The following is a 14,452-nucleotide window of genomic DNA, read 5'->3' as shown; positions in this document are numbered from 1 at the left end:
CAAATTCAAGCAACTTTCAAGAGCTGCTTCTACTATCTGCGACAACTACACTGCCTCTCTCCTTACATTGAGAAGGCAAATCTTCTCCCAGTTCTGCAGACCATGAAAACATCAAGACTGGATTACTGTAAAGCGAATGCTACATACCTGTAGAAGGTATTCTCCGAGGAGAGCAGGCTGATTGTTCTCACTGATGGTGACGTCCACGGCAGCCCCTCCAATCGGAACACTTTCTAGCAAAGTCCTTTACTAGTTCTCGCGCGCCGATGCGCACCGCGCATGCTCGGCCGTCTTCCCGCCCGAACCGGCTCGTGCCGGCCAGTCTCATATGTAGCAAGACAAAGAGAAGGGAAGACACAACTCCAAAGGGGAGGCGGGTGGGTTTGTGAGAACAATCAGCCTGCTGTCCTCGGAGAATACCTTCTACAGGTATGTAGCTTTCGCTTTCTCCGAGGACAAGCAGGCTGCTTGTTCTCACTGATGGGGTATCCCTAGCCCCCAGGCTCACTCAAAACAACAACCATGGTCAATTGGGCCTCGCAACGGCGAGGACATAACTGAGATTGACCTAAAAAATTTACCAACTAACTGAGAGTGCAGCCTGGAACAGAACAAACATGGGCCTAGGGGGTGGAGTTGGATTCTAAACCCCGAACAGATTCTGAAGCACTGACTGCCCGAACCGACTGTTGCGTCGGGTATCCTGCTGCAGGCAGTAATGAGATGTGAATGTGTGGACAGATGACCACGTCGCAGCTTTGCAAATCTCTTCAATAGTGGCTGACTTCAAGTGGGCTACCGACGCTGCCATGGCTCTAACATTATGAGCCGTGACATGGCCCTCAGGAGCCAGCCCAGCCTGGGCGTAAGTGAAGGAAATGCAATCTGCTAGCCAATTGGATATGGTGCGTTTTCCCACAGCCACTCCCCTCCTGTTGGGATCAAAAGAAACAAACAATTGGGCGGACTGTCTGTTGGGCTGTGTCCGCTCCAGATAGAAGGCCAATGCTCTCTTGCAATCCAATGTGTGCAGCTGACGTTCAGCAGGGCAGGAATGAGGACGGGGAAAGAATGTTGGCAAGACAATTGACTGGTTCAGATGGAACTCCGACACAACCTTTGGCAAGAACTTAGGGTGAGTGCGGAGGACTACTCTGTTATGATGAAATTTGGTGTAAGGGGCCTGGGCTACCAGGGCCTGAAGCTCACTGACTCTACGAGCTGAAGTAACTGCCACCAAGAAAATGACCTTCCAGGTCAAGTACTTCAGATGGCAGGAATTCAGTGGCTCAAAAGGAGGTTTCATCAGCTGGGTGAGAACGACATTGAGATCCCATGACACCGTAGGAGGCTTGACAGGGGGCTTTGACAAAAGCAAACCTCTCATGAAGCGAACAACTAAAGGCTGTCCTGAAATCGGCTTACCTTCCACACGGTAATGGTATGCACTGATTGCACTAAGGTGAACCCTTACAGAGTTGGTCTTGAGACCAGACTCAGACAAGTGCAGAAGGTATTCAAGCAGGGTCTGTGTAGGACAAGAGCGAGGATCTAGGGCCTTGCTGTCACACCAGACGGCAAACCTCCTCCACAGAAAGAAGTAACTCCTCTTAGTGGAATCTTTCCTGGAAGCAAGCAAGATGCGGGAGACACCCTCTGACAGACCCAAAGAGGCAAAGTCTACACTCTCAACATCCAGGCCGTGAGAGCCAGGGACCGGAGGTTGGGATGCAGAAGCGCCCCTTCGTCCTGCGTGATGAGGGTCGGAAAACACTCCAATCTCCACGGTTCTTCGGAGGACAACTCCAGAAGAAGAGGGAACCAGATCTGACGCGGCCAAAATGGAGCAATCAGAATCATGGTGCCTCGGTCTTGCTTGAGTTTCAACAAAGTCTTCCCCACCAGAGGTATGGGAGGATAAGCATACAGCAGACCTTCCCCCCAGTCCAGGAGGAAGGCATCCGATGCCAGTCTGCCGTGGGCCTGAAGCCTGGAACAGAACTGAGGGACTTTGTGGTTGGCTCGAGATGCGAAGAGATCTACCAAGGGGGTGCCCCACACTTGGAAGATCTGTCGCACTACATGGGAATTGAGCGACCACTCGTGAGGTTGCATAATCCTGCTTAACCTGTCGGCCAGACTGTTGTTTACGCCTGCCAGATACGTGGCTTGGAGCACCATGCCGTGACGGCGAGCCCAGAGCCACATGCTGACGGCTTCCTGACACAGGGGGCGAGATCCGGTGCCCCCCTGCTTGTTGACGTAATACATGGCGTTCCAGATCGCTCGTAACTCCAGAGGATTGATCTGCAGATCGCGTTCCTGGAGGGACCAGCTGCCTTGGGTGTGAAGCCCATCGACATGAGCTCCCCACCCCAGGAGAGACGCATCCGTGGTCAGCACTTTTTGTGGCTGAGGAATTTGGAAAGGACGTCCCAGAGTCAAATTGGACCAAATAGTCCACCAATACAGGGATTTGAGAAAACTCGTGGACAGGTGGATCACGTCTTCTAGATCCCCAGCAGCCTGAAACCACTGGGAAGCTAGGGTCCATTGAGCAGATCTCATGTGAAGGCGGGCCATAGGAGTCACATGAACTGTGGAGGCCATGTGGCCCAGCAATCTCAACATCTGCCGAGCTGTGGTCTGCTGGGACGCTCGCACCCGCGAGACAAGGGACAACAAGTTGTTGGCTCTCGTCTCTGGGAGATAGGCGCGAGCCGTCCGAGAATCCAGCAGAGCTCCTATGAATTCTAGTTTCTGCCCTGGGAGAAGGTGGGACTTTGGATAATTTATCACAAACCCCAGTAGCTCCAGGAGGCGAATAGTCATCTGCATGGACTGTAGGGCTCCTGCCTCGGATGTGTTCTTCACCAGCCAATCGTCGAGATATGGGAACACGTGTACCTCCAGTCTGCGAAGTGCCGCTGCTACTATAGCCAAGCACTTCGTGAACACTCTGGGCGCAGAGGCGAGCCCAAAGGGTAGCACACAGTACTGGAAGTGACGTGTGCCCAACTGAAATCGCAGATACTGTCTGTGAGCTGGCAGTATCGGGATGTGCGTGTAGGCGTCCTTCAAGTCCAGAGAGCATAGCCAATCGTTTTCCTGAATCATGGGGAGAAGGGTGCCCAGGGAAAGCATCCTTTACTTTTCTTTGACCAGATATTTGTTCAGGGCCCTTAGGTCTAGGATGGGACGCATCCCCCCTGTTTTCTTTTCCACAAGGAAGTACCTGGAATAGAATCCCAGCCCTTCTTGCCCAGATGGCACGGGCTCGACCGCATTGGCGCTGAGAAGGGCGGAGAGTTCCTCTGCAAGTACCTGCTTGTGCTGGAAGCTGTAAGACTGAGCTCCCGGTGGACAATTTGGAGGTTTTGAGGCCAAATTGAGGGTGTATCTTTGCCGGACTATTTGGAGAACCCACTGATCGGAGGTTATGAGAGGCCACCTTTGGTGAAAAGCTTTCAACCTCCCTCCGACTGGCAGGTCGCCCGGCACTGACACTTGGATGTCGGCTATGCTCTGCTGGAGCCAGTCAAAAGCTCGTCCCTTGCTTTTGCTGGGGAGCCGAGAGGCCTTGCTGAGTCGCACGCTGCTGACGAGAGCGAGCGCGCTGGGGCTTAGCCTGGGCCGCAGGCTGTCGAGAAGGAGGATTGTACCTACGCTTGCCAGAAGAGTAGGGAACAGTCTTCCTTCCCCAAAAAAATCGTCTACCTGTAGAGGTAGAGGCTGAAGTCTGCCGGCGGGAGAACTTGTCGAATGCGGTGTCCCGCTGGTGGAGCTGCTCTACCACCTGCTCGACTTTTTCTCCAAAAATATTATCCGCACGGCAAGGCGAGTCCGCAATCCGCTGCTGGATTCTATTCTCCAGGTCGGAGGAACGCAGCCATGAGAGTCTGCGCATCACCACACCTTGAGCAGCGGCGCTGGACGCAACATCAAAGGTGTCATACACCTCTCTGGCCAGGAATTTTCTGCACGCCTTCAGCTGCCTGACCACCTCCTGAAATGGCTTGGCTTGCTCAGGGGGGAGCTTGTCCACCAAGCCCGCCAACTGCCGCACATTGTTCTGCATGTGTATGCTTGTGTAGAGCTGGTAGGACTGAATCTTGGCCACGAGCATAGAAGAATGGTAGGCCTTCCTCCCAAAGGAGTCCAAGGTTCTAGAGTCCTTGCCCGGGGGCGCCGAAGCATGCTCTCTAGAACTCTTGGCCTTCTTCAGGGCCAAATCCACAACTCCAGAGTCATGAGGCAACTGAGTGCGCATCAGCTCTGGGTCCCCATGGATCCGGTACTGGGACTCGATCTTCTTGGGAATGTGGGGACAATGGCTTGGTCCAGTTCGCCAGCAATGTCTTTTTGAGGACATGATGCATGGGTACTGTGGACGCTTCCTTAGGTGGAGAAGGATAGTCCAGGAGCTCAAACATTTCAGCCCTGGGCTCGTCCTCCACAACCACAGGGAAGGGGATGGCCGTAGACATCTCCCGGACAAAGGAAGCGAAAGACAGACTCTCAGGAGGAGAAAGCTGTCTTTCAGGAGAGGGAGTGGGATCGGAAGGAAGACCCTCAGACTCCTCGTCAGAGAAATATCTGATGTCTTCTTCCTCTTCCCACGAGGCCTCACCATCGGTGTCAGACACAAGTTCACGGACCTGTGTCTGCAACCGTGCCCGGCTCGACTCCGTGGAACCACGGCCACGGTGGGAGCGTCGAGAGGTAGACTCCCTCGCCCGCACCGGCGAAGCTCCCTCCGCCGACGTAGTCGGGAAGCCTTCCTGGGAGGCTACCGCACTCTGTACCGCAAGCGGCACCGATGTCGGAGTCCTCACCCCGGACAATGGGCCAGCCGGCGCCTCGCTCGACAGTATCGGTGGCGCACGCACCCCCGGTACTGGAGGGGTAGGGCACAACAGCTCTCCCAGGATCTCTGGGAGAACGGCCCAGAGGCTCTCGTGCAGAGCGGCTGTGGAAAAAGACATGGAAGCCGATGCAGGATTCATGTCAGAACCTGTTCCGGGCGTGGAGGCTGTTCCGGGCTGTCCAAAGGGGAGCGCATCGACACCTCTTGAACAGAGGGCGAGCGGTCCTCTCGGTGCCGATGCTTACTGGGTGCTGACTCCCTCGGCGACCCAGAACTCTCGGTGCCGACACGGGAAGGGGACCGGTGACGATGTTTCTTCGATTTTTTGGAACGAAGCACGTCACCGGAGCTTCCCGGCACCGACGAGGAGGACATAGAATCCAGCCGTCTCTTCCTCGGGGCCGAGGCCGAAGAGGGTCGGTCTCGGGGGGGCTCTACCGCAGGAGCCCTCAGGATAGGGGGAGACCCACCCGAAGGCTCACCGCCACCAGCAGGGGAATGGACAGCCCTCACCTGCACTCCAGACGAAGCACCACCGTCCGACAACATCAGCAGACGAGGAGGTCTCGATACCACCGATGCCGACGCAGCCCTCTGATGTCGCCCCGATGCAGAGGGTCGATGCACTCGATGCAATCGGGGGCGAGGATGAAGGTCCGGGCGCCGACGACATCGAAGCAGTCGATACTCCCGGTGCCGATGTCGACGAAGAGCCCGAGAACAAAATGTTCCACTGGGCTAATCTCGCTACCTGAGTCCGCTTTTGCAAAAGGGAACACAGACTACAGGCCTGAGGGCGGTGCGCAGCCCCCAGACACTGAAGACACGACGCGTGCCTGTCAGTGAGCGAGATTACCCGGGCGCACTGGGTGCACTTCTTGAAGCCGCTGGAAGACTTCAATGTCATGGGCGGAAAAATCGCGCCGGCGAGATCAAAACTCGAAATGGCGAAAATGGCACCACAAAAATAGGGGGAAGAAAAACTTCGACCGAGGCCTAAATAGGGCCTACCCCGACGACGAAAGAAAACTTACCGGGGCAAAAACTCGAAGTACGGGAAGGGAGAAAACCAGAAAGGCCTCCTTCCGACACCTTTTTTTTTTTTTGAAGTCGATAAACGACGCGCGAGGTCAACTTTGGGGCGCGAACGGCGAAACACGACCGTACCGAGCGCGGACAAAAGAAGACTGGCCGGCACGAGCCGGTTCGGGCGGGAAGACGGCCGCGCATGCGCGGTGCGCATCGGCGCGCGAGGACTAGCAAAGGACTTTGCTAGAAAGTGTTCCGATTGGAGGGGCTGCCGTGGACGTCACCATCAGTGAGAACAAGCAGCCTGCTTGTCCTCGGAGAATGCACTCTACACTAGTCTGACTACAAAGGGCCTGCACCAGCTCCAATTGATTCAAAATGCTGCAGCAAGTCTAATAAAACGTTGCAAGCGATGTGACCACATCACACCATTTTTGCAAAAACTTCACTGGCAACCAGTACAGGGCTAAATTTAGAACTCTTATGTCTGATCTTCACAGCCCTTAAAGGAAATGGCCCCGAGTACTTGAAGAACAGGTTAACCCTCTACACACCCCCAAGGACACTAAGGTCCTCCCAAGGAGTATCTCTAACCACACCCTCTCCAAAAGCCATTACACGATGTGATACCCGCAAGCAAGCCTTCTCTGGAGTAGCCCTGTAGGTATTCAGAGGTACTGAGCTGTCAGAACACTACTGAACAGCAATTATTCTGGACTTGTGTCTAGTGTAAGCATACCTCTTTAGCCCAATGACTAGCTAGTTGTGCTGGAAAAAGGAACAATGCCACAGATGGAATATATATTATTTATTAAGTAAAGAAATATATATAAATAGTTCTGAAGCAAAATGCCAAGCAAAATACAAAATAACTTCTATAAAAATAGATTATCACCCAAAATATAGATAATGAAATATGATTATCCTACTGGACTAACTAAATGAGTGATTATACAACCAATCACAATACTGATATCCTAATGATTATTATGAGAACTCATTTCACATGTCTTATGCAAAATACAGTTAGCAGTTAAAATCATAGACCATGTCATGACATACAACCCATAAAATCATAGACCATAAGTCATGACATAAAACCCATCTGTCTCAGACAAAAGCCAAAGACTAATTATCCCCATGATCACAGGTAGTAAATCCTGGTATCTCACCCTGCAGTCTGTGACAGACTTCCAATGGTAAAGAAGTGGATTCCTCCTCTTAGACTCAAGCTGAAGCCTCAGCGAGTCTCTCAGTCCAGGAATAAAGCCCAAGATCTGTATTCTGGACACAGATTACACAGTCATAAGTAAGGCCGTAAACTGTAGCTGAGCTAACCTTGTGAATTTGTTACAAGGTATGCAGTTCACTGGTGTTTAGGAAATCAGTCTCTGCCTCTTTTCGAGCCTTCTATCCACCTGCAAAGTCTTCTGGTCGTCTCTCTCTTTTTTTTTCTCTTCAGGATGCACATGGTTTATCGTAAGCATGTTGCAACATAATGCCACAATACGCCTGAGGCACAACCCATTGCTCAATGCCATGCTTACTCATCCGAATAAGCAAGTCCTGATACAGCTTAAACTTCTCTCGGGATCCACAGAGTATCCTCAGTTCTTCTTCAGCCTGACACTCCTCTTAAACAAAATCAAGAAGTCGTCTTCCAACTGCACTTGTGAACACGTTGCATCATATGGCCAAACAAACTCAAGAGATATGAAGCCTCTGAGAGAGGTAAACAGACATTCAAGTGTCTCCCCCCCCCCCCCCCCCACCTCCGGCAGGTGTTCCTCGACATCAGGAAAAGACTCTCCCACCAGAAAGCCAAAAGGGTCTCCTGCCGACACAACAACTTCATCTGCCTGCGGATTGGTGACCAACAAGTGAAAAGAAGTACCAGTCAACTCCAAACATGGCAGAACACTGGTAGACAACCCAAGGTTCTGAAAGTGAGAATGCGGGTTGAAGAACACCACTTTGTCCAGCAGACGCTGTCCATGTGCAAGACGGAGCTTGATGGAAAAATTCCTAACTCTTCCCGGAATGGTCACATCTTCAGCACAGACTACCTCATAGACCTGGGGTATGGTCTGTCCAGACTTCAGGCTAACAGGCGTAGGTTCAGATTCCACTGGGCTGCCATGCAGTCTACTCCACAGGACAAGATTCACCAGGTCCACATAAACTCCCAGTCGCACAAGGCAATCCGAGCCCAAACATAAGGGCTGCTGCAGGCCTCTGACAATTGAGAAGTGGTGAGTGAAAGACTTGTTTCCCACAGTCAAAGGAAGGCTGCACATTCCGACAAGCAGCTTAGCACCTTGTCCAGGTACCTGCACAGAAGTGGAGGAACACTTACTAAAGGGAAGTTGCACAGACTTGCGAAGAAGGCTATACAGGACGTCACTGATGAAGGAAACATTGCTAGGCAACAACAAAGTGGACTGAAGTGATTGGATGCCAGCTATCTGGATGGTGATGGTGTAAGCATTATCCTTCTGTTGGATGGCAGTCAACTTGCAAGGATGCAGGGAATCAGGGAATCAGGACTGGAAGTGGAAGAAGAGGCCTCCTGGGATATGTTGGCAGTAGTATCTGGCGAGTCACCTGCAGTAGGCGAGTCGTGCAAAATAATCTCCAAATTGTCAGCATGTAGAAAAATGTCAGCTATCCGAGCTTTCTGGACTCTGATTACTTCACCATGCTGCTTCCCCCCCTTCGGAGTATCATCCCACTGGAGCTCCAGAATGTGAGGGTCTGCTGAACGCTGGAAATTAATTTGAATAGAGGTGTCCCTAAGCTCTACAGAGCTGGACCCACTGACTCTGCTCAAGTGATTTACTCTCTCATAAGGAATGGGGTGGGTAACTTGGGACCAGATAACTTCTTGGACATAATCCAAAATAGGCCGCAATCTCTTCAGAAGATCATTTCCAATCAAGAATTCTTCACCAACACTGGTAGTGATGGCAGGGTGCATGACAGTCATCCGGCTGAGCTGCAAGGAAAGCCAAACCTGTCCCACAGTACCAATGCTCAGATTGCCATAGGCCACCAGTGACAAGTCACATGGAGTGACACGCAGCGCATCCCGACCTCTCCCTAGGAATGCTTCAAGTTTCTGAACCAGGCCCTGGGTAATCAAAGTCACCTCTGAGGCTATATCCAGTAGGCTCTGACAGGAAAATTTCTGTTGAATCAACAGATCTAAGGTATATCTGTAACCTTTAGGAATAAGTTTACCCAGAAAATACCTGTTTTCCTTAATTGAGTCCCATAAAAGAGGCCCTTCCGGGTTCGAGGGCTGGGCATCAGCATTGGTCACGGAGGACTCCTCACTGACGGAAGACAGAACATCCACGTGAACTGTGGACACAATAGCTGGTGAAGGATGGGCAGATCCTAGTCATGCCTGTTCTTCCTCTGAAGAGGACAGAGGCACCACCTCAACGGAGTTGATACTAGGCCCTGTTGCAGTGGTCAGCACAGGAGACTTCTCTTTGGTCTTCTGGGAGTTGCCTCCTTTCTTCTGTGGAGATGCCGGAGAATGTGGTAACAGCAGTTGGCCTTGCTGACTTTAAAGGGGGTTTGGCCAGATTCCTGAAGGAAAAGTCCATTGAACATTATTAATTAAATTTTTTCTTTTGTTTTGGGGTTTTTGCCAGGTTCTTGAGGCCTGGATTGGCCACTGTCGGAGACAGGATGCTGGGCTTGATGGACCCTTGGTCTTTTCCCAGTATGGCGGTGCTTATGTTCTTATGTGACAGCACAAACACTAGGTGGAGCCACCTTGGGGTGACTTTTAGAAGCTAATTTGGGAGCAGCCGCAGCGGGCTGCATGCGACAGATATCAAAAATATCTTCAGCCTGCTTAAGAAGGCTGGAAAAAGGTTCTTTATGTTTTCCTGCCAAAGGAATTTTCAGTTGGTCAGGCAGACCTTTCACAAAAAGATTTCTGAAGTCACCAAATTCTAGATCTTTAGCATCTGGGATGGTTCTCCCCTGGTAGAATGCTTGCTTCAGGTGACAGGCCTATTCACGAGGACTCTCATTTGGACCACAGCACATATTTAATGCTGCACACTTGTGGAATCTGCAAAAAGACCATACCGCTTCTTTAAAGCCTGTTCCACTGTAAACAGGGTTATCTGCCATAATCGCCTTCAAATAATTTTGGCACTCTTCAGCAAACGTCCATTTAAGTAAAGCACTTTTATCTGTATCAGAATGGACTTGTAAGGATTGAAAGAGGTCATGCACTGAATCCAGGTGAGCGTGTCTGGATACCTTAGGACACTCTCTAAATGGCACAATCATAGCGCTAAGTAACTTCATTATTTGTGATTGCTTCTCCATAGATAAGGTAGTTCCTTTGGGTGTCTGAGTGAAATACCGTTGCTCACCAGCAGGAGAAGAAAACAGTGGTGCTGGTGTGCTGCTGATGTCATCAGGTAGTGCAGAGGGCTGAGACCTGCCTGGGCGGAGCATAGGATCAGGTTTACTGTTGACGGCATCAAGGACTATGGAGCTGGGCCGGACAGAGGGGTGTGGAGGAGCTGACGCTGTCCAATCCCTAGACAGTAACTGAAAACTGTGATACTCAGGCTCCTGCTCGTATCTTCGGGACTGATCAGAAACTCTGACCTGTTCAGGAACAGGGCTAGGTGACCTGGAACCAGAACTGTCATAAAGGTCCATAGGTACAGAATCAAGATGCTGACGTACACTGCATACTTCCTTTCTCACTGCATCAAGATCCCTCTTACACTCCCGCAAGGCCGTAGAGCAAGAATCTCTTTCATGCAATGCCTGTTGTAAACGCTGAGAGAGTGAGTTATTTCTCTCCCGCAAATCAGCTAGGTCCACATTAGCTCTGTGCAAAGCCTGCTGGGCCGAGTGAGAATCCCCCTGTGCAAGTAGTAAATCACGATGAAAAGCACTAGAATTACTCTCAGACTTTTGTTTCAGTTCCTGGTAAAGAGACTGAAACTTCGCTGTCTCTTGCGTCTGGACCCTCAGAGCGCCAGTAACATCGGCTAGCTGCTGAGACATAGAACCAAGGGAAGCATCGTTCTGCATAATTGCAATCTGAAGGGAGTGGGAGCGTGCCTCCCATTGAGATTTGTCTCTTTCCAAATAAAGACATTTTTCCTGAAGCAAATCACATTTTTTTCTCTTCATGGGGCATTAGTAGGCTGGGAACTGCCATTCCCCCCCCCCCCCCCTGCAGCGGACGCTGGAGAAGGGCAGCGCTCCAAAGCCTGCCGCAAATCGGCACACTCACCTTTGAGCGCTGCCACAGTCTCCCGCAACCGCTGGAGGTCAGACTGCAAAGCTGAAACTTGAGCAGAAGCAGATTATAAATCAGACATGAGAGAATCCTTCAAAGCAAACAGCGGGCTTTAGACTGCAGAGCATTATGCAAAACAGCAGAACAAGCAGACGCACTGTCCTGAGAGCCCCCCCCCCCCCGAAACAACAGAAGCAAAGAGTCAACCTGCTTGCACTTGCCAAGAGCGCTAGGCGCAAGCACCGAGAACACAGATAGCTCAAGTTCAGATAACAGAGGAACAGGAGAGGCCATCCTGAGAGAAAAAAAAAACTCAACGTACAGAGAAAGAGCAGTGCAATAAACCAGACACTCTAACAGGTTAAATAAACAACACGGCAATAAAATCTCAGGCAATAGACAGCTGGGAAGCCAAAGCCATAAATCAGACAAAACCAAAGTCCTCACAAACAACTAGCAAGCACGGGAATGGAACCCAGTCACTAAGAATGGCAAGAACGAACTGCCACTAATTAAGAAAGGGACCAAAACAAGCTCCCAAAGTATGGGAACCGGACGAACTGCCCCAATATGTAAGAAAGGGTGAGCTATGTAGGTATTCAGAGGTACTTAGCTGTCAGAACACTACTAAATAGCAATTATTCTGGATTCGTGTCTAGGGAAGCGTACCTCTTTAGCCCAATGACTAGCTAGTTGTGCTGGAAAAAGGAACAATGCCACAGATGGAATATATATTATTTATTAAGTAAAGAAATATATATATAAATAGTTCTGAAGCAAAAGGCCAAGCAAAATACAAAATAACTTCTATAAAAATAGATTATCACCCAAAATATATATAATGAAATATGATTATCCTAATGGACTAACTAAATGAGTGATTACTGTTACGCTCTGCTACACTCCTCCAGAGGTGCAGCCTGCTCACACAGGGTATGGGCATTCGAGGATGTGGCAGCCATCTTGGATGTGGTATCTCCAGGATAGGCCGGCCATCTTGGAGTTGAGCAGCTTCAGGAAGGAAGCCCATATTTGGGCGGAGAGCATCTCCTCTGATGGGGGCAGCCATCTTGGAACAGCTGCACATGGTTCAGCCTAATCCCTGCACTATTTAAAGCCCTGTTTCAAGTCCTTCCATGCTTCGGCTTCTATTCGCGTAGAGTTGGTAGTCTTCATCTGTTCCAGTGTTTTCCTGTGTTCCTGACCTCGGATTGTTTACTTAGGGTTACCATATGACTCCAGAAAAAGGAGGATGGATTGAGCCAGCTGGGTTTTACTTCCATTGCTTTCCATTGAAAGCAATGGAAGTAAAACCCGGCTGGCTCAATCCGTCCTCCTTTTTCTGGAGCCATATGGTAACCCTAGTTTACTGACCACGCGCTGTGTTGCTGCCGGCCCAGACTTCAGACTGTTTTCTGTTTTTGCTGCTTTGCTGACTCCTTGCTCCGGGACTGTGTCTGCGCTCCCGCTTGTCTGGTCAGTGGTCACGCAACCCCGCTGGTTCCGGAAGTCCTGCCGGCCGCTTGAACCCAGGGGCTCAACTCTTGGGGGACAGTGGCTAAGTGCAGGTGAAGCTTGGGGTTGTCTGGCTGCCTGACCAAGCGAGGTGGCACTTCATCTTCGCCGTGCTCAGTCAGGGCACAAGGGCTCACATTCCCAATCATAACAATTACACAACCAATCACAATACTGATATCTTAATCTCTATATATAAAAGGCACCACCAACGTTCTAATGAAGCCACCAGCCGGAAGTGTGAAGCGCCAGAGATATCCGGTTTCCCCATGAGTGTCTGTCCCACCCTCGCTCTCTCTGTAACACAAACAGTGAAGGAAAACAGCACAGCACGAAATCGCTCTCTCTGTAACAGTGAAGGACTCAGAGGGGGGAGGGGAGAGACGCCCTCACTCTCTCTGTAACACAAACACAGCACAGCAGGAAACCTAACACTGAAGGACTCCACTCGGAGGGGGGAGGGGACAGACAGCACAGGGGAAGGGAGAGAGGGCAGAGGGCAGGGACACACACACTCCCACATGCACACTCTGAAGAAAATCTTGCTAGACCCATTTCATTTGCATCAGAAACGGGGCTTTTTTACTAGTGATTATTATAAGAACTCATTTCACACGTCTTATGCAAAATACAGTTATCAGCTAAATTCATAGACCATAAGTCATGACATACAACCCATCTGTCTCAGACAAAAGCCAAGGACTAATTATCCCCATAACCATAGGTAGTAAATCCTGGTATCTCACCTTGCAGTCTGTGACAGACTTCCAATGGTAAAGAAGCAGATTCCTCCTCTTAGACTCAAGCTGAAGCCTCAGCGAGTCTCTCAGTCCAGGAATAAAGTCTGAGATCTGTATTCTGGACACAGATTACACAGTCATAAGTAAGGCCGTAAACTGTAGCTGAGCTAACCTTGTGAATTTGTTACAAGGTATGCAGTTCACTGGTGTTTAGGAAATCAGTCTCTGCCTCTTTTCGAGCCTTCTATCCACCTGCAAAGTCTTCTGGTCGTCTCTCTCTTTTTTTTTCTCTTCAGTCCAAATTTTGGTATCCAAGGGTCAGTTGATACCTGTGGACCAATCACAGATGGTGTAATAATGTCCAGCCAGCTTCATGGTCAAGAAGCGAGCCTTTGTTCGATGGCATGCAAACCTCCCTTTCTGCTCACATACTCCTGGAGCCATGTGTGTCTCTCTCCTCCCAATCTTCCCAGGAGATAACGGGCTAGTTTGCAACACAGAATATGTCCTTGGATGAAGTCATCTTGCTATGCTCAGTAGTAATGTTCCTTTGACAAAGCTGGTTACTGATGCATACAGGTCACAAGCTGTAAAATCCATATTGTTATAACAATGGCTGTATAGGCCAAGACCAGCAGAGGTGAGATCTCAGGTAAATACTCCTACAGCCTCCACACTCTACTTAACACAAGACTATTGCTACTTAAGGAAGCAGGTGAAAGCTTGGTTCTTCAAGCAGGCCTTTAATGGAAGAAGTAACTAACTTGTTAGTCTCACACACAAGGGGTGAAACGGGCTGCACCTACTGCAGCAAGGTGTTTATCCATTCCTACCCTAGCTGAGATAATATTTAATCACCTCTCTAACCTCATGCGCAACTTTCTTTAAATTAGTCCTCTTATTTTCTAACTCCTCTTACTCTCTTACCTATCTATATGTTCCATCATTGCTTATACCCTACGCTGTCTATGAAAATGTTTTACAACATATTGTGTTGACATTGTATCCTATGTA

Source organism: Microcaecilia unicolor, chromosome 7 (assembly GCF_901765095.1).
Source record: "Microcaecilia unicolor chromosome 7, aMicUni1.1, whole genome shotgun sequence".
In the NCBI taxonomy this organism is placed as follows: domain Eukaryota; kingdom Metazoa; phylum Chordata; class Amphibia; order Gymnophiona; family Siphonopidae; genus Microcaecilia; species Microcaecilia unicolor.
The sequence above is the reverse complement of the archived record's forward strand: the minus strand, read 5'-3'. Positions refer to the sequence as shown.